Source organism: Pseudophryne corroboree, chromosome 5 (assembly GCF_028390025.1).
Source record: "Pseudophryne corroboree isolate aPseCor3 chromosome 5, aPseCor3.hap2, whole genome shotgun sequence".
Classification (NCBI taxonomy): Eukaryota; Metazoa; Chordata; class Amphibia; order Anura; family Myobatrachidae; genus Pseudophryne; species Pseudophryne corroboree.
In genome coordinates, this window is record NC_086448.1 from 240,341,675 (window position 1) to 240,368,443 (window position 26,769).

Consider the following 26,769-nt stretch of genomic DNA (forward strand, 5'->3'; position numbering starts at 1 on the left):
TATGTAATACCTAGTATAACTAAGTTTAAGGAAAGTCTTATATAGCTAATATCTTTACCACCAAGTTAAATGATATACTCAACAGCTTATGAAGCAGAAATTGTTAGCAGAGTGCATTAGGGTTGAAATGTATCCTAAGTTTAGCTGTGACAGTTGTGTATGAGGTTGTCAAAGTAAGAAGCCAGCTCTGGCTCTAACTGGCATATTCAATTTGTCCCGGGGGTGCCGGGTGATAAGTATCGGCGCCGGGGGCTATTTAATTGACCCCGATAAGCTGCCGCGTGCCGCAGCTTATCGGGGGTTTTGGGTCACCTGCCGCCAGCAGGCGGAGCAAAATGCCCGATAACAGCCCCGTTTTCATCTGAAAACGGGGCTATTTCACCCAAAAACACACAGGTTTCACCAGTGGTGCAAGTGTGCGGGTACGGGTGGGTACGGCGTACCCTTAAGAATTTAGCCGTGGGTACGCCGTACCCACACGGACGGGCCGCCGCACCTCGCCGCTCCCTCCCTCCCTCCCTCTGCTGCTCACCGCCGCTTCCCGACGTTCACCGCCGCACTGCCGCTGATGTGAGGGGAGGAGAGCGCAGCCTGCACCTCTCCTGCCCCTCAGTGTCTTCGTTTAATTCAGCACCGCCCGTGAGCCAATCAGGGCTGCCGGACCGCGAGCTTTGATTGGCTCACGGATCGGCGCTGAATTAAACAGACACAGCCGCACCCGTCGCCCGCCGGACACTGAGGGGAAGGAGTCTCGCAGGCTGCGCTCTCCTCCCCTCACACACAAGACAGCAGCGGTGAGCAGGGTAGTGCATACCTGGCACTGGGGGCATGTATATCTGGCAATGGGGGCATGTATACCTGGCACTGGGGGCATACCTGGCACTGGGGGCATGTATATCTGGCAATGGGGGCATGTATACCTGGCACTGGGGGCATACCTGGCACTGGGGGCATGTATATCTGGCAATGGGGGCATGTGTACCTGGCACTGGGGGCATATCTGGCAAAGGGGGGACATGTGTATCTGGCACTAGGGGTATATCTGGCACTGGGGGCATGTATACCTGGCACTAGGGGCATATCTGGCAAAGGTGGGACATGTGTATCTGGCACTGGGGGCATATCTGGCACTGGGGGCATATCTGGCAATGGGGGCATATCTGGCAATGGGGGCATGTATACCTGGCACTGGGGGCATATCTGGCAAAGGGGAGACGTGTATCTGGTACTGGGGGCATGAATACCTGGCACGGGGGGCATATCTGGCACTGGGGTATATCTGGCAAAGGGGGGACATGTGTGTCTGTCACTGGGGACATGTGGCACTGCGGGAACATATGTATCTGGCACTGGGGGCATATGTGGCACTGCGGAAATATGTGTATCTGGCACTGGGGGGCATGTATATATAGCACTGGGGGCATATCTGGCAATGGGGGGACATGTGTATCTGGCACTGGGGGCATATCTGAGACTGAGGGCATATCTGGCACTGGGGGATATCTGGCACTGGGGGCATATCTGGAAATGGGGGGACATGTGTATCTGGCACTGGGGTATATCTGACACTGAGGGCATATCTGGCACTGAGGGGACATGTGTATCTGGCACTGGGGGGACATGTGTATCTGGCACTGGGGGCATATCTGGCACTGGGGGGACATGTGTATCTGGCACTGGGGGCATTTCTGTATCTGGCACTGGGGGCATATCTGGCACTGTGGGTGCATTTCTGTATCTGGCACTGGGGGGCAATGTATATCTGACACAGTGGGGGCATTTGTGTATCTGGCACTCTGGGGCAATGTGTACCTGGCACTGTGAAGCAATGTGTATCTGGCACTCTGGGGGCATTTGTGTATCTGGCACAGTGAAGCAATGTATATCTGGCACTGTGGGGCAATGTATATCTGGCACTGTGGGGCAATGTGTATCTGGCACTGTGAAGCAATATGTATCTGGCACTCTGGGGGCATTTGTGTATCTGGCACCGTGAAGCAATGTATATCTGGCACTGTGGGGCAATGTATATCTGGAACTGTGGGGCAATGTATATCTGGAACTGTGGGGCAATGTATATCTGGCACTGTGAAGCAATGTGTATCTGGCACTGTGGGGCAATGTATATCTGGAACTGTGGGGCAATGTATATCTGGCACTGTGGGGCAATGTATATCTGGCACTGTGGGGCAACTTGTATCTGGCACTATTGGGGTCATATGTGTATTTCCCCCTTCCCCATATGTGTATCATGCCCCCATTTTCATTGGCCACGCCCCATGTGGCATTTGGCCACACCCATTTTTTTAGCGCACCCAGTACCCGTAAGACATTTTTTCTACTTGCACCACTGGGTTTCACTGAACCTGTGTGTTTTCGGGTGTAAGAAGACTTGTTACCGGCCGAGCAAATTAAATAGCCCATCCGCTGCACCCAAAGAAACATCGGGGGTTTTAACTCCCGATGTCTCTTCGGGGCAAATTGAATATCCCTTTTAATATCTGAGGGCCTAAATCAGATCTGATCGTAGATGTGCTAAATTTAGCACATCTACGATCATTTACTCTGACATGCGGGGTGATGCCCAGCACAGGGCTAGTCCACCCCACATGTCAGGCCCTACTCCCCTCACACAGGTACAAAAGCATTGCATGGCGGCCATGCTTTTGTACCTGATGAGTAGCTCCCTGCCAGCACAGCTCCTGCGTGCTGGCAGGCCGCTACGCGCCGCATCTTGTGTGCAGCGGCCACCACGGTCGCCCCCCCCAATGGTCTGGACACACCTCCGTTGTCCGGACTGCACCCCACCAATGGCATTCTAACACCACTGGCACACCACCTCCTGCCCCAAGGCTGCCTCTGCCTGTCAATCAGGCAGAGTCCATCACACCAGTGGGATGCTATCAGCTCCTGGGTGCGCACTCCACAAAGTAATTCAGACTGCAATCGTTGCCGCTGCAGCGATGCAGTCTGAATTACCCCATGAGTTTAGTGAGCTAATATATAGGGGTCAATCCAATTAGGTTAAAATCTTCCATATGCTTACACAGACATTGGGAAGCGGTGGGGTTTGCAAAGGGGTTCTGAAGCAAATACTGCCATTTTTGCCTTCAATAAAGTTTTTTTCCTACCTTTTCACGCCCTCAGGGAGTGTGCACAAAAAAAACTTTAATTTCCTCTTAAAGAAGCAATGTGAGTTTGGAATGTATTAGAAATGTAATTTGCTGTGCAAGTTTTCCATAAAAACATCTCGCACAGGTAAACTTGCAACAACTTGCATCTAATTGAATTTACTCCATAGAATTGCTACCAGTGATGTCTGTATGATGTGAGTATGCAACTGCCTCAACTCTCGTAAACATGGTCAAGTATCAATCTGTACGATGCTCTAGACCTGAGTGATTTGCAGTATCTGCTGACCAGAGGGTCTCTCACTACGGTCAATTCCAACTGTCGTCAGCTGTGACTCTCCTCCACTTTATATCCCCTCTGTCCAGTGTCCTGTGTGCACAGGTCCCATCACATTATAGAAAGTTCCTCTAACAGCATATTCTCTCCTCATGGCCAATATTGAACATCACTCATATACATATCTAAGATTAATATACAGTAATACTATATTTATGTCAGTCTACTATATATATTCAGTATATGAATGGGGGTTACAATGATTATCAATGTAACACACAGGATTAGTTTTGCAAAAAAATGTAAGTCATGATTTAATATCTTTAGAAAAGTTAGGATATTATGTACACCTGTGACCTCAAATACTGTAGTTATGACTTTAAAATTCATATCTGCTGCATGAGTGTGTTTTCTCATTTAGAATTTGAAGTTAGCAACTGTGGCTTAAGTAAACTACTGTATTAAAGAAATTATGATCATTGTTGAACTCTTGCTCCAATATCATTTAGCCTATAGTACTTAACTGTAAACATTTTGTCACATCATCCACTCTGTGCAAATAAAATATTGTTAAGTTATTAATTAAATTAGTCAACTAGATTAAAATTTTTGTGTATTGTAGGTAAATGGCCCAAGTGTTTTCCACAGTATTCCTGATCGTTCCTGATAATACATTTCTATACATACGAGACCTGAATTAAAGCTGCAAACCATAACACACCACAAACTCACAGCATTACATTTTTTTTCAAATGTTTTGCAAGATAATGAACATCTAACTCAAAATAAGATGTAGTGATACCTTTGGCATATGTATATGCATTTGCTCTATTGATATGTTCAGTAAAGTGCACAGTAGATGTGTCCATATTTTTTAGTAGATGACAGTCAGTGTAATTATGTATAATGGGTTGAGTATCAGGAATTTCCAATCACTATCTGGCTCATTATGAGAAATGTATATAATATGGGATGCAGTCTATATACCGGCTGTAGGGATCCCGGGGTTCAGGAGACCAATGCTGGAATCCCGTCAGCCAGGGAAACACTGACACTTGGAATCCTTACACATGCTTGGTATTTCCACTCGGTAGGTAGGTCCATGCCACCAAACAAGTGGGAATAGAACCTGTAGTGAGCGAAGAGGGCACACTGCCTCGCTGCTGGGATTCCGGCACACAGGATGCCACTGTCGGTATAGTGACAGCTGGCATCCCGTCTTCTGGGATATCGTATGTATCCCTATAATATATGTCAAATAATCTGAAACAAATATATATAAAATTACTAATACAATTTTAAAAGAACTAGAACATTTATTAACCATCAAATGAATTTGAAATATTAATAATAATAATAATATAAATCAAATATAAATAATTAAAACACAAAAAAAAAACTATCTATGGCCAACGCCTCCAGTTAGTCAATTATTTGTCTGAGAACATACTGTAGTTCATGATCCCCAATTGCTGAACTGGCCATGAACCATGCTCTCTGCCTTTGGGCACACTAGCCTCACTCAATTCCCCCAGCATCTGTGTATAAGAAGAAGCAAAGTAATTATTATCTCATGTATTATTACTATATTATTTTGTATCTCTACAGTTCTTTCAGCACTATTTAAAACAAGTCTGTGTATTTGATAACATGATTTGTAATTTGGTCAATATTGTTTTATACTTTACATAATATGAATTTATGTCTTTCAGCATTTGAAATTAATATGCTTATTCATAAAGGCACAAATCAATATGTTATATTGATAAATGTAACAAGCTTACCATATAGTGCCTATTGCACTCAATGTTCTAAGGTAATGTTTCGGTAAATAGTTTGTGAGTGATCTACAGTTGAGAGGAAATGTAGCAACTGGGTTAATTTTTTTTAACATGGCCAAATTATTTTGTGCTTGTGATGCAAAAAATTTTAAAATGCCTGCAAATATTTGTTACAAATATATATACCTAGAAACCCTGCAATATTTTGTTATGGAATGCATACAGCAGAGGTTCTCAAACACGGTCCTCAAGGCCCCCAACGGTCCTGGTTTTAAGTTTATCCATGCTTGGCCACAGGTGACTTAATTAGCACCTCAGTCAACTTGATTTAACCATCTGTGCAGAGCCATTGATATACCTAAAACCTGGACCATTGGGGTGCCTTGATGTGTTTGAGAACCCCTGGCATACAGTGTCAGGCATCAATCATCTAAGTGTAATAATTAAATAGGATGTATTTTAATAGATTTGAGAGTTAAGTCAATCAGTGAATACTCAAAATAGTTAAAATACTGTAATTCAGTTTCCGAAACTAAAGTCTAGTAATGTATGTACAGTAGATAAAGCCAGAGTTATTCTAAAGCATTATCTCTGGATAGCCCAAATAGTAATCACTGAAATTAGTTCCTAAATAGGGTAAAATGGCTAAAGGAACAGTAAATAATTTTTGGGTAATGATGGCATAATCTATACATTGTAAATTGTTTGATATGCAAAATGCCCCATTTTTATATTTTATACTGTTTGTTTTTCTTTAAATATTTTTTATGTATTTCTTAATATTTTTAATGTATTTTACATTTACTGTAAAGCCATTTTATATAAAAATTACATATATAAAAACTACAGAAATAAAATAACACAAATTTCATATTGGACATACTGTATACTTAACATGTGGTCAAAAAAATAATAATAATAATGACATGCCATTTATTAGTGTACCTGGCTTTTACCAAGTCTAATTTCAGCATGCTTTTTCATTCTGCCCACATCTGTACTGCATTATTTGAGAAAAAAAATCTCTTCCTTTCCTACAAACATGCAATATGGAATGGCTCATGCTAATAATTAATGCATTCCTTGTATGGTTTGTTAATAAAATAGGCATGTATTGCTCACCATTTGTTAAACTGCCAGTTACCAACAGCTTTTTTTGGATTCCAGCTAGTTGTAAAGCTCTTGGAAAGTAAAGTTTATCTTCATGTTGTGTAGATAGTTATTTAATCCCTTGGCTAAACCTCAAGGGGTAATCACATTAATTTAAATTGCCTCTGCTAAATTGTATGTGCTTCCTTTGAAAGGTCAATGCATTTTATAGTAGCAAATGCATTGCATCGTTTTGTAATGTAGTACACCCATATAAAAAATATTTTTATGTTCTGTAAGTTTAATGAACATTTTTATATTTATAGTTCAAGTGTGATTATTATTGTTTATTCTAACAATTGTTCTGCTTTCAGGACATTTCATTAAAATAATCTGAAAATTATAAATTTTAGACACAGATGGTGAATCATGAGAATTTTGTCCAACCAGTGTAATTTACCTTGTTAGTCTTAATTTAACTATACAGCAGATAGGCAGATGCATCCTGTTCTATTCCTAATGGGAATTCAGATTTTTGGCTGATAATTATTAAGGCTGTGCTGACAAATAAAAATCTGTCCATCTATTCGTTGATGCAAAAATAAAAGTGGAGTTGTTGAATTTTTGTTACAAATACCATTCTATTGTATCTGATTTAATTTCTTGTTTTCTCATACAATAAAACTGTGCACATATTTATTTTAACAACTCATAGTTAAAATAGGACCATGTTTGCTCTCTGCTCTGGCACTTTATATATCTGCCAAGATACTGTTCAACAGAATGCCCCATTAGGGTGTTGGCTTGGATGTGGGGTAATTAGGGATGAAGGTTGTTGGCAATTAAACAGCTGGATGATGATTTAAGAACTTTAAGTTTATTCTTGGCAATAGTGAAATCAGTGTATAACAATTCAAATATTTGGCATCTGGGAGATCTGGAATGTACTGCATTGGGGTTGTTTGACTTGACAAATACAGATATTTGGCAGGTGTATTTGGCCAGTACAGACAAGAAACATCTATTTTGAGATGTAATAAATTTTGAATCACATACTCTATGCTTCGGATGGTTCTTTATATGTATAAACATTTTGTGCATTGCATAATGTCCATATAGCCTATGGGATTATTAAATAAAAGATCTTTCAATTTCATTTATAACATTTGATAGCACCTCATTAAAAACTACAAATGTTATTAAAGTGTTTCAATGTTCTTGCAATTTTGTAATTCCACAACTCACTAAAGTCACATATAACACAAAATTTTCTATAGGTTTAACCCAGATATCAAAATAGGTTTGGTTCGATTTGGCAGCATTTGGGATGGCGGTTTTCAGAATACCGATGCGGCATCCCAATGGTCAGAATCCCGACAGTGGAAGGTAAGTATACTTACCTTCTCCCTGGCCCCCAACTCTAACCCACCCTACCCGCAGCCTACACCTAAACCCACTCTCCACAGCATAACTGTAACCCTCCACATTGGTGCCTAAATCTAACCCCCCTCCCTGCAACCTAAACCTAACCCCCCTCGCAGCCTAACCCTTACCCTCCCTGAGGGGGTGCCTAAACCTAACCCCCCAGGGTGCAGCCTATACCTTATCACCCCGGTGCACAGCCTAACCCTACCCCCCCCATGCCTAAACCTAACCTCCCTCATGTGGCTTACCTCTCCGGTGCCCAGTGTTTGCTCGTTTGGCATCCTGGCTGTCAAGATTCTGGCACCGGGATGGTGAACTTATTCAGAATGCTGGTTACATCAGTGTAAAGTAAGTGATACAGTAGATCGCACTGTCTTAAAAAGAAGCACATTTAAATTATTGTGCAGTATATGGAGATCAATTGCAAAGCTGCAATTTCATGATGTGCTGATTGGGGCATCTGTTGCTTGTTGCTCATTAAGTGCATGTTTCCACACTGTATTGCACACATTGGCAAATATTTTATTTATTGTATTTTTACACATTCCTTCTTCTCCATACATAGCAGAAGAAATGCAGCAGAGTACTGTTATCATCTATGTAATAATATTATTAGGCATATATCCTCAACTTTGGACAAGAAAAAAATAAGTATTAATTGTTTACGGTATGTGCATTTTCACTTTTTTTCATAAGCAATTATTACCACAGTGTATTATCAGTTCTTGTTTTATATTTTTTTATGTGTAATTTAAAGAATATGATAAATGGATGCTAGACCGTCACCTTAGTAAAACTTTGATGTCAGAAGAAAAATAAAATAAAATTGTGAGTGGAAAATAATGTCTGTTGGTTTCTTGTTTACCATGTTTAAGTTTTCTACATAAATAATTCATGAATTTGTGCCTGACTCACTTCAGTTCTTCATCTGGACTTATGTAAAAATAAAAAGATTTCATAAGATGTATTTCAGCGGGATTGGTTTCAGATGTTTGATGACTAAGTCTTTCATTTTTTTTGTTCAATTTGGTTTAATAGTTTTCAGATATCTTTAATCATGGGTTAAATCAGTGACAAATATTATTTTACTTTTACTGAACACACTTTCTCTGAATATATTTCTCTCTGAATTTCACAATGTTAACTTGATTATATGGATTAAAAAATGTATAAGTTAAAGCTGATTCAGGAGTTAAATTTTAAATCATTACTTCATCTCCTATATAATAGCCCAGACAGGCCCGCCATCAGGGGGGCGCTGGGGGCACAGCTGTCCCGGGCCCGGCCTCTCTGAGGAGATAGGAGGGCCCGGGATGCTCATGAAGCCACCTGCCCACCCGCCGCCATCCCCGCCGTTCCACTGTCATCCCGCTGTTCTGCCGCTGTCCTCCGATCCTCCTGCAGCTCTGTATTGAAAAATGTCTCTCCCAAAATGGCCACCGCCACAGAGTAGACAGCCATTTTGAGAGGGACATTTTCAATACAGAGCTGCAGGAGGACGATGGACAGCAGCAGAACAGCGGGGACAGAGGAGGGCAGGCAGCAGCAGGAGCACCTTGGGCCCTCCAGAAAGCGGCACATGTATATTATATATATATATAAAAATGAGGTGAGATCTTAAGGTGTCTGATGGTGAATTTAAAAATATAAATTAAAATAAATAAATAAATATTCCTACCTTAAATACACAGACTTGAGACTTGAGGGGGTGGCTTTGTGTCTGCATAGAATTTGTTTTTTTTCTAATATACATTTATTTTTATTACATTTTTTATTTCGGGGAGGGGGGGGGGGCTTCCTATTTTGTCAGTCCTGGGCCCCACAATTTCTAATGGCAGCCCTGAGACCAGATCTGTCACTCTGTGACTGTGTGGATAATGCTGGGCGTGGCTAGGAGCTCTCATTGGGTTAGCAGCAGGTCTATCACACCCAGTCCACAGCTGATTGGGCGAGAAATGCCCTCCCACACAGGTTACATCCAATGGAAGGCTCTGCCCTTTGGCTGCTGTGTGTTCCCAGAGCAAGATTAACAATGGGGCTGATGGAGCTGCAGCTCCAGGCCCACACCCCAAAATAGGCCCACTGCATCTGCAGCAACATACCCTTCAACAATTTACACATAAAAATCGGTACAAATTTGAAAAGGGGGCGTGGCCACGGGTACAGTGGCATGTCCACGCCCCTTTTCATATACTTTCAATGGAAGTTTGGAGAGCCAAAAATCGGTACAGACCATAAAAAAGGTACTGTACATGCCAAAAAGGTATGCCAAAAGTATGCCACTGCATCTACAGCAAGTCTCTGTGCTGTAGATAGGGAAATAAATCCTTTCACTGCAGAGTCCTATGTCCTGCTGCCAGTCTGCCTGCCCCATCCGGCATCAACAATCCCCACTCCCTAGCTGCGGCGCAGGTGGAACAAAAGCTGCTGCGGCCACTGGCATACATGTGTATGAAAGCTGCGCAGCGGAAGGCTTTCATAGCCCTCCCTGCACTGCATACTCTCTGAGCCCCGAAGCCTCCTCTGCGCATAATGTCACAGAAGTGCCTCCCTGCCACAGCCATGCCCAAATCCCTAGAGACCCTGACTCAACAACACAGCCAGCCTGGAAGCCTCGAGATGGCTAATGTAACGGATAGAGTGGGGGATATCGGGGAGGGTAATGTCTGGACACTGAATCAATGTAAAAGGTGAAAGTGCTGTTCAGTGCAGCACTCTCACCTTTTATATTGACTCAGCGAGTCAGTCAGTTCTACCAGCCAGTCACTATTGTTAGTGCCGGTGTTCCAATGCGCCGCATTACAGGGAAGTAGACTCATTAAATAAACTACACCTCCCAGTAGCCCTTAGTGCCAAAGCATTTTGGCACTTAGGCCTGCTGGGAGTTGTAGTTTATTGAATGCATCTTCTTCCCTGTAATGCGGCGCGTTGGGACACCGGCGCTAACAATAGTGACTGGCTGCTTAACTGCTGTGCGAATCTCCATGATAGCTACTGCCAAAGGGAGGACAGCAGCTTAGCTGCTTCCAGGAGCAGAAGCAGGAGAAGAATTACCCGTCCCTCCCACACTCGCAGTACCTTCGGGCCCATCCTTGGCACCTCCACCCCTCCACCACCACCTGCGGTGGCTCTGGAGCCCCTCCCCCACCCGCGGTACCCCGGCAACCACCCCTCCCCCACCCACGGCACCCCCAGACCCCCTCCCCCATCCGCGTCTCCCCCGCACCCACCACTCCCCCAACCACAGCACCTGCTAGGTGATTCATCAGGCCCTGCGTGCGCTGGTCACGTTGTTGCAAGGGGCTACGACCCCTTAACTTTTGCACGCCCTTTGTCCATGCAATATTTAACCACTCACACAATTATGATTGGAGGTAATACTCCATATAATACTAATATTGCACGCCACAAGGGCGAGCAAGGGTTAAGGGGGCGTAGCCCCTTACGATGGTGTGAAGAGCACCCGTAGGACGCGATGAATCACCTAGTATTGTATATTAGTGAATGCGGACACTTATTTGATTATGGAACATCATTTAAGATGTTACTCCTTAACAAAATTCAAGCCATCTCAAGATACTCTGTAAAACTACAGTATACAGGTATGTAATATCATGAACTTGACATTAAACTGTAATTGCCACATTCTTTACAATTCCTCTAGTCTACCTAGATGTTTTTTTACCTCTCCTGGTGTGTTTACCCTTTTGCATATGTCATCTCCTGGTGTGTTTACCCTTTGGTATATGTCATCTGCCAAAAGGCATACTTCCCCTTCAATACCATTTGCAATGTCACCATAAAGATATTAAAAATCACTGGTCCAAGTACAGATAAGTAGGGTACTCCACTGGTAACATTCCACTCTTATCCATTCAACCATCTTAATATCCAATCCCATACTTTCAAGTTTATTCAGAAGTCTGCGATGTGGGGCAGTATCTAAAGCTTTACTAAAGTATAGATAAGTTATATCTATGCCCCCCCTTTATATATTACTTTAATCACCTGGACAAAAAAGTCGATAAGATTTGATTGATATGCCCTCCCCCCCCCCCTTTCCCCCACACACACCTCCAGTAAATCCATGCTATTTGGGATCCTGTTAACTGCTGGAATTGAGATAATCTACAACTCTTTCTTTTATTAGTGTTTTCATTAATTTCCCTATCACTGATGTTCTGAAACTTTCCTTTTAAGCTTTTTGATATTATCAAAATGTAAATTATAGCTATATTGGTAGTGTATTGAGTTGTGTGAGATTCAGATAGGTGAGGCCTGCTGCTATAAGAGAGTGGGGATACTTCAGTCCCTAAGGATCTGTGCTGCAAAGTGCTCTATTTGGGTCTCTCCATGTTGACTCAGTTAGGTTTGTTTCTCTACATACTATAGTATGTGCAGTGTTAACTGACATAAACAGATCTAATGAAGTAGTTAAATTCTGGATAGTATATTAAACACTATTTATACACTGCTGTACATGGGTGTAAGTTCATACCAAGTGCCTGCAGGCAAATAGACAGCGGTGTCCACCCTCCATGCCAGTGCACTAACAAAGCTGAGGGGACAAAGGAGGAAGTATTGTGCCAGTAATCCTTCCAATTCCTTCCCAGTTCTCTCCAGCCTCATTACCCGATGTTTCTTCACCTCTTCACACATTATGTCTGACCAGCAGGCTTCTCTCTTTAGCTAGCCCCCTTCAATCTCTCCAGCAACACCCCCCACTGTCTCTCCAGCCAGCCCCCTACTTACTCACCAGCCAGTACCTCCCTTTTGTATCTCCAGCCAGCCTCGTTTCTGTTTCTACAGCTAGCCCCATTTTGTCTCATGAGCCATCCATATTCTGCCTCTCCAGCAAGCCCCCTCCTGTCTCATCAGCAACCTTCTCTCTCCAGCCAGCCACCTTCTATCTTACAAGCCAGTCCCCTTTTGTCTCTCCAGCTCTATCTGTCTCTCACTTGCAACCCCCTGCAGCCCTGAGACTTACCTTCTCTTGTGTCTTCTGGAAGCCCCCCTATTTCTAACTAGACTGCCTTCTATTGCATCAGCAAAATTCTTTCCCCAGTCAGTCTCATTCTGTCTTACAAGCCGGCCAACATACTATGTCATCAACCAGCTCCCCTTATGTCTCTCAAGTCAACTTCCCTTCTGTCTTTTCAGACAGCCCCCTTCTGTCTGTCCTGCCAGCTTCCCTTTCTGTCTCTCCATCCAGGCCCCTTCAGACTAACCAGCAAGCCCCCTTTCTGTCTTTCCAGCCAGCTTCCCTTCTGTCTTTCCAGCCCACTTCTGTGTCTCCAGCCAGCAACCACTCTGTCTCTCCAGCTAACCCCCTTCTGTCTCACCAGTCAACGATCTTCTGTCTCTCCAGCCAGCACACCTTCTGTCTCATCAGCAATATTGTCTCCCCAGCCAGCCCCCTTCTGTCTCACATGCCAGCCTTCATTCTGTCTCACTAACCATCTCCACATATGTATCACCAGCCAGCTCCCCTTCTGTCTCTCCAGCCAGTACTTACTCTGTCTCTCTTGTTGGCAAACTTCTGTCTCTCCAGCCAGCCCCCTTCTTTCTTTCCAGTCAGCCCAACTTCTGTCTCAGCAGCCTTCACGCTCCAGCCAGACCCCTTCTGTCTAACCAGCCAGCCAACTTCTGTCTCACCAACCAGCCCCCATTCTGTCTCACCAGCTCGCTTCAGTCTGTCCAGCCAGCACCCTTCTGTATCATCAACAACCTTCACTCTCCTGCCTGCCTCTTCTGTCTCCCCAGCAAGCCACATTCTGTCTCACCAGCCAGTCACCCTTCTGACTCTCACTAGTCAGTCCTCTTTCTGTCTTTCCACCCTGCCCACCTTCTGTCTGTCCATCCCCCTTCTGTCTATCTTGCCAGCCCCCTTCTGTCTCACCAGCAAGCCCCCCATCTGTCTCACCAGTCAGACCCCCCTGCTGTCTTATCAGCATCTTTCTCTTTCCAGCCAATCCCTTGTTTCTCTCCATCCAGCCCGCTTCTTCCTCTCCAGCCAGTCCCATTCTCTCTCACCATCGAGGCCTTCTTTCTCTCCAGCCAGCTCCCCTTCTGTCTCACCAGAATTTCCCCTTCTATTTATTCCCCCTGACAGCTGGCACCCAGAGGCCAATGATTTAATTGCTTCTGGGAGTTCCGCAACAGGTACTCTATGTTGATATAAAAATGCAATTTACCATAGGTCAGGTGCAATATAAAATGTCATTTGTTAATAGACATGTAAACAGTACCTTCAAATGTAGACAGGATAAAAATGAAAAAAAGAAATAGAAAAAGTAGCAGTAAAATTTATAGTGTAATATTTCATATAAAATATAATGGATACATTTAAATAAACAAATAACTTAAAGACTCCTAGTACAGATACACTATGTGGACAGTACTTACAACATAAAACAACATACAGAAATGTCCAGGGTGTAAGATGGATCAAATTCCCATATATTTTTCTTGTGAAAGTAAAGTTGCCAGACAGAGTGCAGTACTCACCCTGTTAAACGTGTGCTTGGTGGCACCATTTCTGCTGCAATATGTGGTTGCTATTTTCCTTGGAGTTATAGTGGATTTTGTGGCATGAATGCTGATACAAACCCAGGACGGAGAAACACACTTATAGCAGTCAATATAGCTCTTAGTGATCAAGTGTTCTTCTTGTATGTTCTACTTACACATTTTGCCATTGTGATCTTCATTTGTAAATAGTTTTGTTGCTTAATCCTCTCAGGTCCGTCTTTTGTGATGTCTCTGGTCTGCTTAGAAATTATGGTTTTCTGCAAACCACTTCCAATTTGGAAACTTCCGGTTTTTGGTGCAGCACTGTGGGTTTATGGCGCAGTACCTTTGCATGTTACAGATAGCTTCTTTCTCACTTTTACTGCTGCCAATGGGGGTGATTCAGACATGATTACTGCTGTGTGTTTTCGCACAGTGGGCGATCAGGTCATAACTGCGCATGCGTTTGCACCGCAATGCACACGATCATCGGACAACAGCATCGCCGGTCAGCTACAGGATGGTGCAAAAATTCCGATCAAATAGAGGCCGTTTGTGGGTGATAACTGACTGTTTACTGGACGTGTCCGGAAAAATGCAGGCGTTCCCAAGCGTTTTCAGGGATGGTGTCTGACATCAGCTCCAGCCCCGATCAGCCTCTTCTGATCGTACTGAAGGAGTAAGTTCTGGGCTGCGCAGAGACTGCACACAGTGGATTTTTGCAGCTCAGCATACACATGGGATCGCGCACATGCACAGCAAATTTACACTCCCCCTGGGGGCAGTGGCGGATCCAGGGGGGGGCACTCGGGCCCGTTCCCCCCCTGTCATTTGTGGCCTCTGTCCCCCGTCCCCCCCGGCGCTGGCGCCGCAGAGGGAGATGACTGGCGCCCACTGAGATTATGTTACCAGCGGGCACCCGTCTCCCTGCACAGCTGCAGCCGGAGGCAAGAGCTCAGTACTGAGCTCCAGCTTACGGCGCTGTCACTGTGCGGCGTGCGCTATGGGAGAGACGTCAGCCATGACGTCTCTCTCATAGTGCTGAGGAATGGATGCCAAGAGGAGGACTGCAGCGGTCTGGAAGCGGGAACGGGGCTCGGTAAGTATGATGGTTTTTTCTTCCTTAGTGTAGCGGGGGCATCTACTGGGGGCAAACTATGGGGGGACATTACTACTGGGGGGCATCAACAAGGGGCATTAGTACTGGGGGGCATCTACTGGGGGCATTACTACTGGGGGGTCATCTATTGGGGGCATTGCTACTGGGGGCAGCTACTGGGGGACATTTTTATGGGGGGCCATCTACTGGGGGCATTATTACAAGGAGGGCATCTATTGGGTGCAAACTCCTAGGGGGGCATTACTACTGGGGGCAAACTACTGGAGGACATTATTACTGGGGGCATCTACTGGGGGCAAACTAATGGGGGACATTATTACTGGGGGCATCTGCTTGGGGCAAACTACTGGGGGACATTATTACTGGGGGCCAACTACAAAGGGGCTAACTACTGGGGGCATACTACAGGAGGGCATTACTACTGGTGGCGTAACTACAGGGGAATTACTACTGGTGGCTTAATTACAGGGGCATTACTACTTGGGGGCTAAACTACAGGGGGGCAAAACTACTGGGGGCATAACTACAGGGGCCAAACTACTGGGGAATAACTACAGGGGCCAAACTACTGGGGGCATTACTACTGGTGGCTAAACTACAAGGGGGGCATAACTACAGGGGCTAAACTACAATGGGGCAAACTACAGGGGGGCATTACTACTGGTGGCTAAACTACAAGCAGGCAAACTACTGGGGGCATTACCACTGGGAGGCTAAACTAAAGGGGCGGGGTAAACTACTGGGGTCATAACTGCAGGGCATTACCACTGGGGGCATAACTACTAGGGCGCTAAATGACTGGGGGCATTACTACAGGCAACATTACTACTGGGGGCAATACGAGCATTGCATAAGGGGCACCACTACTATGGGGTCTATATAAGGGGCACTACCAGTACAGTGGACATTGCATAATGAGCGCTACAACTGTGGGCATTGTATAAGAAGCGCTACCTCACATGCACTGAAGCCGCACGGAAATGTACTTGCCCCTTCCATGGTACCCCCTATCATTTTCTTCTGGATCTGCCCCTGCCTTGGGTCATTGACTATCGGAACGCAGGACAGCAAAGTTAGCAGCCCAGCGATCAGGTCTGAATCACCCCCAATATTTCATGTTACTTCCAGTTTGTGACCATAGAGTCACTTCCATTTTGGATGTGTGATCCTAATACTGCAATACCATTCAGTCTTAGAATTTGATCCATCCCACACACTGAACATTTATTTTTGCTGTTCTGTGTTGAAAGTACCATTCCATGCAGTATATTGGTACTAGGACTCTTTCAATTAATAATTTAAACTTAGCCATTTTATTTTATATGCATGATTACTCTAATTATTTGCATGTAATGTTTACGCTTGAACGTACAAAAATCACAAAAACATGCAGCAAATATTTTCTCTGTATTCTAGATTTTCATTAAATGTATTCACATTTCATTTTTTACAGTAAATACAATGATAATTTAGTCATGTAACAGATAGATGATTTCTCTTTATTATTTCTTAATCCACCCAAGCAAAATTACATAATTTTTTTCTGAAGCAATAGTTCTTTTGTTAATGTAATGAATGGCAAATTAGCTTGGCAAAAATAGAAAGAAAAAATGTAAAAAATTGATTTTTACAATTCTTTGCATAGTTACACATTTGAAAACAATTACAAAAATATACCATAAATTAATTTGTCTAATTCAACCAAATACAGTAATTGCAAACTTGGGGATGTTGGGCCCAATTCAGACCTGTGTTTTACACAGCAGGCTATTAGCGATTAACTGCGCATACCAAAGCACCGCAATGTGCACGCTCATCGGCAAACAACAACAGGCATCGCTGGTCGGCAACAGACTGGTGTGAAAATTCTAATCGCACAGCCATTCGCATGCTGATTGACAGGAGGAGTGGTAATTGACCATTTTCTGGGAGTGTCAGGGAAAACGCAGGTGTTCCCAAGCGTTTTCAGGGAGGGTATGTGACATCAGCTCCGAACCTTATCAGCGCGGTCTGATCGCACTTTAGGAATAAGTCCTGGCCTGCGCACAGACTGCACACACTGATAAAAACCATTCACTGGTGAGCGAGGTGCGACCGGATTTGCAGCTGTCTGCTGACCGAGGGATTTTTAGCTGCTTGGAGGACACATGTGATCGCACACTTGCATGGTGAATATACACTCCCCTTGGGCGGTGACAGGGGCGGATCCAGAACAAAATGACAGGGGGGGCACCACAATAGGGGAAGGAAGGGGGGGGGTTCGGCACATGTGCTCCTGTGAAAGGGGTGTGGCTTTGTAACAAGGGGTTTGGCCTCACAGAGAATGCCATACCCACGCTCTCGTTTTCATCACGCTGGGGGCATGGAGTACAAGGGCAGTGGGTGACAGGATGAGAGTGCGGGGACAGGGCAGGTGTGCGGGGACAGACCTGGTAGGGGACAAGGCGAGTGTGCGGGGACAGGGCAGGTGTGCGGGGACAGGCCTGGTAGGGGACAGGGCACCCTGTTACTGTATGGTATGGCCACAAAACAAATACCTATGGCGCGATTGAATAATAATATATAGAATGTACTAATAATATTGGCTCAATTGCAGCAGTCCCAAAAGACCTATCTGCACTAGTCTCAATAAATATCTTAGGAGTATATTGAGAAAGGCTGCGCTATAGGGCCAATAGTATATATGGAAAAATATATATAATTGCCGGTGGGTCAAATTAAACACATTTATTTTTCACATGTATATCAATGCATACTGATACATAAATATAAAAAGGAAACAAACACACCAGTGCTGGATACAATTATCAATGGATAAAAAGTTGCAATAAAAACTGGGTATAAAGTGTCAGCTACAATTGGGTGGAAGCATGTAGTATTCCTTTCAAATACCAATAGCTGGAAAACAATGAACATTTGATGTTGTAGAAAAGCCGCTCAAATCCGTATCACCGCTATAAAGTCAATGGTGAACTGTGTAATTCACTGAAGATTAAACTGAAGATTTTTAACACAGAGCCACACTATAATGGAGGTTGCTGCTAAGAGCTGTAAAATCAGTTGTGGACTGTGTAATTTACTGATGGTTTTAACACAACGCCACACTATACGATGAGGTTGCTGCTGGGAGCCGTTACTCACTGTATCCCTGCTGTCCGGGACCCTTTTGATGGATGTGAGAAATCAGTGACCCGAGCGTCCTCGGGAGAAGTACCTGTGAACGGCAGCCGTGAATAATAGCAGCAGATGGCTCCGGACAATTTACGGCCGCACGGGGAGCACTGATTAATTTACAGCTGATCGTAAATGTCCAGTTATCCAGCTGATAGAGTCCTATACTGTATGGTAAGGCTCTGGGCAATCATAGCTGCACGTGGGAAGTGCAGCTATGATTGTAGCTAAAATGAAAGTAAAAAAAAAATCTTCCTTCTAAATGACAGGGGGGGCACGTGCCTGGGTGCCCCCCCCCCTGGATCCGCCACTGGGCGGTGACTATCTGATTGCAGGACAACAATTTTTGCGATAACTCTACGCAGCCCTTAAAATGTACCATTATTAAGGAGAAAACATTTACAAAATAAAGGAAAAGAACCCTGTACAACAAATGCTCATCTTGTATATAATCCCAAAATATGGAACATTAATAATAAATCAAAATTAAGGTTGACTAATTGAAGCCATTCATGTGAGTTCCTAACATGAAATAATTGAGAAGAACATCTCTCTAATGCTGGGTACACACTGCACACTAGAAGATATATTTACTAGAGATGAGCAGGTTCAGACAGGGCACCCTTGGAATTATACGGCTGCACCTCTGGATTTCTACAACAGGTAGGCAGCACCCCTATACTTATAGAACATATGCAGCACCCCTAGAGAATTACATAGCACAGCAGACAGGCAGCAGCATACCTGGACTTAAATGGCAGTGGGGCAACACCCCTCGACTGATAGGGCAGAGGGGTAGCACCCTATATAGGGCAGCACCCCTGGAATGATGTGGCAGACAAAAAAAGACATGAAAGATGTAATTGTCCTTGGGCCCTCCCACCAACCCTTATATTGTATAAACAGGACATGCACACTTTAACAAACCAATCATTTCAGCAACAGGGTCTGCCACATGACTGTGGCTGAAATTATTAGTTTGTTTGGGCCACCACAAAAAAAAGAAGCAATTAATTTCTCCTTGCACAAACTGGCTCTACAGAGTCAAGATGTCATCCTCATCCTCCAATTCCTCACCCCTTCAGTGTTTACATCCTCATCCTCACAGAGAAATAATTCCACACCTAAGAGGTGGATTTTTTGGTGTTTTGCCCAGGCATGCAATGGGCTTTTCATCCCATGGCCAACAACTGTCTCCACTGGTGCCTTATTCAAACAAACCACATCACCATCAGAATTCTCATTGTCACCTTCCTCCTCAGTGCCAGCTTCACCAATATACTCCTCATTCTGGTGTACTTCTACAGTGACATCCTCAATCTCAACATTAGCAACTGGAATGGCGGTGCTCCTCCCAGCACTTGCAGGGGGTGTGCAAATGGTGGTAGGAGCCATACAGTCTTGGGAAGGTCAGGCCTAGACTTCGCAACCACGGACATACTAGGACTCTCTTTGGAGATTTTTGATATCTCTGAATGCACAGTTTTTTCCTGAGCTTTAACAAGCTTGTTTTAAAAAAAAAATTGAGATGGAGGAGATCTTCCATCTTCATGAGAAGCTGAACCACCAGTCATGAACATAGGCCAAAGCCATAGCCTTTCCTTGCCACTTTGTGCAGTAAACGGCATATTGCCATTTTTTACGTTTGTCATAATATTTTTTTTGGGGGGGATATTAATTTTTGCTTCTTGGATTCTACATGCCCTCTATGATATTGGGCATCGGCCTTAGCAGATGATATTGATGGAATTGCAGCATCAATGTCATGAAATTGATATTGATGGAATTGCAGCTTCAGCACTAGTACTAGGAACTGAAAGTGGTTCCTAAACTTTCACTATTTTCCCCCAAAAAATGTTGTTCTCCATTTCACAGGATAATGCCCCTTTATTATTACAGCATACAAGACAGGGACACAGTATCCCTGTATTTTCACAGCACCCCTGTATTTTTACAGCATACAGGACAGGGCCAGTGTACCTTTATTTTTACAACACCCCTGTAATTTGCAGCATACAAGACAGGGACACAGCACACCTTTATTTTAACAGCACCCCTGTATTTTCACAGCAACCCTGTATTTTAACAATACCCCTGTATTTTTACAGCATAGGGGACAGGGCCAGTGTACCTTAGTTTTTTATAACATACAGGACAGGGCCAGTGTACTTTTATTTTTACAACACCCCTGTTTTGCAGCATACAAGACAGGGACACAGCACACCTTTGTTTTAACAGCACCCCTGTATTTTATCAACACCCTTGTATTTTTACAGCATACAGGACAGGGCCAGTGTACCTTTATTTTTACAACACCCCTGTATTTTGAAAGCATACAAGATAGGGACACAGCACCCCTGTATTTTTACAGCATACAAGACAGACGCAGCAGCCCTATATTTTCACAGCACCCCTGTATTTTATCAAAACCCCTGTATTTTTACAGCACACAGGGCAGGGCCAGTGTACCTTTATTTTTAAAACACCCCTGTATTTTTACAGCATACAAGACAGAGCCACAGCACCCCTTTATTTTCACAGCACCCCTGCATTTAAACAACACCCCTGTATTTTCACAGCATACAAGACAGGGACACAGCACCCCTGTATTTTCACAACACCCCTGTTGTATTTTTACAGCATACAGGACAGGGCCAGTGAACCTATATTTTTACAAATACATAGAAAGAGAGTGCATGAAGTTTTAATTATTTTAATTATATTTAAAAAACAAGAATTATCTAATCAACATATGCATATTATTACTTAAAAATACTATGAGAACAATACCCTCTATTACGCTGTTACAATAGTATTAATTTTACACACCTATCTATAAAAGTCCACGTTACTGTATCAACTTGTGGTCACAGCTTAGTAGCAATTTAGGTTCCAAAGTCTCTTTTGTGGCAGTTCATGCCACAAAAGTGACTTTGGAACCTAAATGTGTTTATGCTGACAAGGGGCATGGCCACACAATAGTACCCCCAATTCAAATTACACCACACAGTAGTGCAACTTCATTCACATTTTATCATGCAATAGTGCCCCTTATTCACGTTACATCACACAGTAGTATCACTTTACCTTACATACATTACTATCACAGTAGTGCCCCTTATTCACATTATATCACACTGAATTGCTCCTTATTCACATTACACCACACCATATTGCCCTTTATTCTCATTAGACCACACAGTTGTGACCTTTCTATACATTATGCCACAGAGTAGAGCATCTTATACACATAATGCCACTCATTAGTAATGCATTTATACACATAATACCACATAGTAATGCCCCTTACACATTATGCCACACATTATTAATGCCCTTATACACATAATGACACACATAATGTCCCATGCACATATGCCGCACATTATTAATGCCCTTATACACATAATGTCCCTTACACATACAGATGGAGCCGCACTCATCTAGTGCAGCTCCATTGCAGACATGCACTCCCAACAGTACTAGTTGATCTGGCACCTAGCCTCACCACAGGAGTGCAGAGACACTCCCATCCTAGTGAATGGGGTGCATGCGAATAACGGATGTGTGTGCACCCCAGACGTGGCGATGGACACACATAATGTCCCTTACACATATGCTGCACATTATTGGTGCCATTAAACACATATTGACACATATAATGCCCCTTACACATGTCACACATGATTAATGCCCTTATACACATGACACACATAGTGACCCTTACACATTTGCCGCACTATATTACTGCATTTATACACATGACACGCATAATGCCACTTACATACACACACACACACACACACACACAGCACTCACATAGCCGCTAACACTGTGACCTCTGCCTCTTCTTGGATACAGTTGTGTCCTCATAAATCTTGCCTCAATGTGCCATGCAGCAGGAGGTGCCTGGCGTGAGTCAGCTGGCCACTCTGCTAATGTCAGTTGCCTATTTTTGATTAAAATGCATCTTATTTGCATTGCTATGTGGCAGTATGCACAAGCAGCTTCTGCTGATTAAAATGATATGTAGCATGCCTATATACTGTGTGTGATTGTGGCTGTATCTGCATAGAAAATGCTACACACAGAATATAGGCATGCCGCATATCATCCATAGGCACTTGCCTAGTCTGCCTATGCCTAGGGCTGGCTCTGACAGGACAGCACCCCTAAAGAGCACACACTAAACCCATCCAATGCCACCACCCACAGAGAGACAGAGTTCTGTCTCCGTCACTCTCCAAGTCTAGAGTGAAAATGAGGGCGATACGTGGCTCCTTATATGGAATCCAAAACCTGCGAGAATCCGACAGTGAGATGATGATGTTTTACCTCGTTCTGGGATCCGAGTCTGGGGAGAAATCCTGAGCTGGACTCGATTTCTGGCTCGGATCGTGAAGGTTCAGGGGGGGGGAGGGATCAGATCTCTGAGATCCGAACCGCTCATCTCTAGTATTAATATCCTTCTGTAGATATGGCCTCCAGAATTGAACACAGTATTCTAGATGAGGCTGTACCAATGACCTATACAGTGGCATTGTTACTTCTTTCTTTCCGCTGCTGATTCCTATCCCTATACAACCAAGCATCTGATTTACCTTCCTCATTGCTTTGTTTCATTGCTTACATGCCTTTAAGTCACCTGAAATAGTGACTCCCATCTGGGATTTTCTTTGCACCTGCCTGAGGCAGGCAAAAATAAAAATCTGCAATAAATAGCCCAAATCAGTCCAATGAAAAACATAGGTCTGAGAACTTATTCCAGATCCTATATGTTTTGCCCGAAAATGAAAATATTTTTGGGATAAAAAATGGGGGCTAACTAAATTGTCCGAAGCTAACCATCTGGCAAAAATTACGCAAAACACCCCGTTTTTGTTTCCTAAAAATTATTGTATCTAATTAAATATCTCCCTATGTTTGAGTGTAATCTCCCCATCTCTAGAATTACATTTTAAACAACTAAGATGTAACATGACATTTACAAATGTCAACCTGCTTGTAAGGTATTAATTTGCATTCAGACTGCATATTCTGCAAGTCAGCCAAATTCTAATTCAAAAAGCACAAATTGCAGATAAGATGTTATCATTTAGGCCCTGCTAAGAATTTTAATTTGAGAATTATAGTTAGTGCACTAATTTCTACATCTAAACTGTATGCTGCATTGACTTTAATATTCAAAGCTGTGTGTTGTTAGCACTTACTTTGCAGTAGTGTCACTAGGGGGTGCAGACCTAGCTGGGAGATTCCAACTGAGAGGGTGATACCAAAATAAAAGAGCTAACTGCTATTTTGGGGTAACCCCCTCAGATGGCGTCAACAAGCAGGTATGATGGATGATGCACGCTTGTGCATACGGTCACAATCCCACAATGTCTTACAGCAGGGTACATGGCATTGAGACACAAGGCCATATCCTTTTGTAGGCAGAAGGACCTGGTGCTGGGTCACACCAACCCTAGTGATGCCGCTGTTACTTCCATTACCACAAAACTGTATTCTGATAAAAATGTAGCATATTTGCCAACATTTTAATTAGTTTCCAGGGAACCTTTGTTTCTGGGCAAGTTAATCTAAGCACATGATCTCATCGGAGGTGCCAAGAGAGGACTGGGTACTAATTACCTGGGAACAGGTTTGGTCGAGGTGCCCAGCAGAGACCCAGGAGCAGATCAACTGCAAAGGGGGTCATTTTCCCCTTTGCAGCACTGCAGAGTAGGAGTAATGTTCCCCTTTGCAGCCACCAAGGCCCCCTGTGCTGCTGCCTGCTCCCTCAGCACCTGGGCCCTTGGCTGCTCTCAGCTGCCCTGGCTGTCATGGTGGACCTTGCAGCAGTAGAATATTCATCACGTTGCATTTACTAACTTTGCTTGTAACATTTATTTATATATTTTTAAAAAATAGACCTTCTTCAATAAATGTTAAATCATAAAGTCCAGTGACTAACTATAGATTGTACGAATTATATCCATCATGTAAATTAAAAACCAAATTTCACAGTTGGTCTATATAGAAAATAAGATAGTTTCTAGGTACATATATTTAAAACTCTGGCCTGTCACTGGAAATTATTGACTGCTATCTGAAGATGGAGTTTAGGAAGACACCTGGACATCTTTCCACCAGAGCTCATAAAGTCTTTAATGTTGCTTGTGTGAATTCTGTTTAAACTGATGTGTCTTTATTAATAAAGCTTTAAAAGTTGCATTTCATTTAAACCAGATTATTCACATGATGTATGACTATTGAGAAAACTCCCAAGAATAATATTTGCTGCTGAATATAAGCCAAACAATTACATAATTGAAAACTTAAAATAGCTTATAATGAATTCTTATTTCAATAAACTTATAAGGACAGGACCTAAATTTTAAGTAACTTCATTAACCAAACTTCTGCCTTTCTATTGACTGTAATCTTGTGATCTTGGAACTCTACCCTCTTTCTCTACCAAAAAGAGGCCCCTACTCCCAAAGGACAACCAACCCTGGAATAACAGTCCAGGGCTCTTCTCCAATCCTCTGCGACTTTAGGTGCAGGGGTAATAGAATAACAACCAACCCTGGCACTCCAAACTCACCCAGTTCCTGCGAAAATGCTGACGTACTGCATAGCATCTCTCAATGAAATATCACTCTCTGGCAAACTTCTTCCTTGTCAAATTTATTATCTCTTCCAACAGCTCTGCTCTCTCGCCAAGCAATCCTTTTTCCAATCACTCATCTCTTATCAGTCCTCCAGTCCCTGCCACCTCTTTGATACTTTCAAAATTCACCTTAAACCCCCCTCCCATCCTCCCTCACTGCCACTGACTTTGCCTCCTTCTACTCCTCCAAAATTAAAATAATCCATCATGAAATCTCATTCCATCTCCCCTCATCAGCCCCTCTGCCCCCTCCATCCCCTCCCTCCTGCCATCCCACCTTGTGTTCCTTCCAGTCCACCATAGACAAGGAAGTCCATTCCCTCATTTTATCCTCTCCCCCTCCACCTGCTACCACTCCCTTCCTGACTCCTCTTTCCCCCACTGCCTGCTCCCACCTTGCTCATCTCTTTAACCTATCACTCTCTACCTGCATCTTTCCCTCGCCATTCAAACAGGCTCTTGTCTTACCTATTCTTTAAAAAAACAACCTTGACCCTTCCTAACCTGCTAGCTACCACCCTATCTCTCTACCCATTTGCTTCCAAATTACTCGAGTGGCTAGAATAGAGCCAGATCACCAGCTATCTCTCTGACATCTCCATCCTTGATCCTTCAATCTAGTTTCCACCTTCTCCACTGCACTGAAACTGCCCTGTCAAAGCCACAAATGACCTGCTTTTGGCCAAATTCAGGGATCACTTCTCCCTGCTCATTATCCTGGATCTCTCTGCTGCCTCTGACACTGTGGATCATCCTCACTCCTCTGCACCCTCTAGACCATTGGCCTCTCCAGCACTGTCCTTGCCTGGTTCATCTCTTACTCCACTAACCACTCCTTCTTATTGTCTGCCTCTGGCTCCACCTCACACCTTCCATCCACCCCATCAGTGTCCCACAGGGTTCTGTTCTGTTCTCCTCTTCTCCCTTTACACCTCTTCCCTGGCTGCACTCATAAACTCCTTTGGCTTTCAATACCACCTCTATGCCAATGATTCACAACTATACTTCTCCTCTCCTGACCTCTCCCCCTCTGTCCTCTCTCGGGTATCCAGCTGTCTCTCCACCATCTCCTACTGGTGATCCCTGAATCTCAACATAGACAATATCAAACTCATCATCTTTCCCCCATCCAGACTCTCTACCCCCCCTAATATTTCTATGACTGTTGACAACACCATCATCTTCCCTGTTCCCCAACTCCACTGCTTGGGCATCACTGTTCACTCCCCCTCTATTTGCCCCCCACATCCAATCTCTGGCTCAATCCTGTTGGTTCCAGCTATGTAATATCACTCAGATCAGGCAGTTCCTCTCCCAGAGTGTGACTAAACTTAGTATCCACTCACTTGTCCTTTCACAACTTAACTATTGCAACCTTCTTCTCACTGGCCTCCCATGCTCCCATCTCACTCAACTCATATCTGTTCTCAACTCCACAGCTAGACTTCTCTTCCTCTCCTGCCACTCCACATCTGCCACTCCCCTTTGACAAAACCTGTACTGGCTCCTATCCCCCTACAGAATCCTCTTCAAACTCCTCACTCTCATGTACATGTTCCTCTCTAACTCCATTGCTTTCTACATCTCCAACATCTTCTCCCTACATACTCCCT